The following is a 1,401-nucleotide window of genomic DNA, read 5'->3' as shown; positions in this document are numbered from 1 at the left end:
CAATTCTCTTCTGCTGTGGAGTAGGTCCAAGGATGTGTTAGAAAACAAATTCGGATACTCCATAGAATGAAACAGGAAGGGTATGGAAACTACGAATTGTGGGATAGATAAGGCTTGTTGTACCAATATGGCGCCCGGGGAGGGCGGCGGAAATTACGTGCTCCAGAACTCGGGGGACTGTGCGTCCGGACGGCCGTGGACAATAAGAAGGAAAGTGCGTATGGACACGGACTATATTGTTGTTTTATTTTTAATGGTATATGCACTTGGTAAAGTTCCGATTGTCTTTCTTCAGCCTATTTTATCTACAGATCACCTTCTAATACCACACATTCAATTTGGATGCGTTAAAATGAGACTTAAACAAGTACTTTTTTTAGATACGTAGCTGCATTTGTTAGAACTTCGTTACAACTCAAAGGACCCTACTTACACAGAAAATTCGGCCTTACCGATCGTGAAAATGACTTGGCAATGTTGACATTATGTCTAACTGCCCACTTTCCAAAGGACAGAAGTGTATTGGTTTCAACATTCCCAGCAATTTGATCAGCTGGTGTAGATATCACCAAAGTTTCATGTATAAGTAGTACATATATTTCTACAATATATGAGGGAATACTGAGCCTATCCATGCTTGTGATCAGAACACCTGCAAATCTGGCTAACATTTGGGTAGCCATTTTGTTCACACTAGGCCACTTTCAATGAATGAACAAGTATTGAAAACTATAACTAATATTTAAAAAAATAACTGTGACTCAAAAGTACTTATATGTCCCTGTCACACTGGGGGGGGGGGTATCAAGTTCATGCATGGTTTTAACAAAGAAATATAGACTTTGAAAGTTGACCAAAATAATGGCAGCCATATTGGTCACACCCAGCAACTTTATCTAATCCACGAGGGAATGTCAAAACAATACATTCATGTCGTGTATAGTGTGTGTAGGATTGGACAGCAACATTCGTTATACAGTCCTTAAACATTTAACCCTCAACAGAACACCTTCCCGGACTGATTATTCTGTACACCTGGGGTCCGCGCGGACCCCAGAACAGTTTTTGCTAATTTTTAGAAATTATCAACATGCTACCAGCTCAATTGTTTTGCAAACTGATGTGGGAACCTCTGTGTCCACATTACATACAAAAATCATACATTTTGAACTTTTTCTATTTTTTGGTGAAGAAAAAAAGACAAGAAGAAATACCCGATTTTTAAACCCATTTCAGACTGAAGGGGCTTTTGAGGCCCAACTTTGATCTCAGATAGCGGCTAAACGGCTTGCGCTAGAAGTATCAAATTTGGAGACCTTTCCTGAAATGTCTCTGGAAAAAAGTTCATATTAGTTTAATACTAGTAAGTTGATGTTTTTTTGTGTTGCCATGGCAACGGGT

The 1,401-nt window shown here is 39.3% G+C and overlaps 1 protein-coding gene across 1 annotated transcript in view; it reads left to right on the top strand.

The window, feature by feature from the left end:
• Positions 1-1,401, top strand: part of LOC109464192 (carbohydrate sulfotransferase 11-like) — a gene marked incomplete at its 3' end in the record, with an annotated part of 11,438 nt that overhangs the window by 9,642 nt on the left and 395 nt on the right. The window lies entirely within an intron of this gene.

This window comes from Branchiostoma belcheri, unplaced genomic scaffold, assembly GCF_001625305.1.
Source record: "Branchiostoma belcheri isolate BF01 breed outbred unplaced genomic scaffold, Haploidv18h27 scaffold134, whole genome shotgun sequence".
Lineage (NCBI taxonomy): Eukaryota > Metazoa > Chordata > Leptocardii > Amphioxiformes > Branchiostomatidae > Branchiostoma > Branchiostoma belcheri.
The sequence above is the reverse complement of the archived record's forward strand: the minus strand, read 5'-3'. Positions and strand labels throughout refer to the sequence as shown.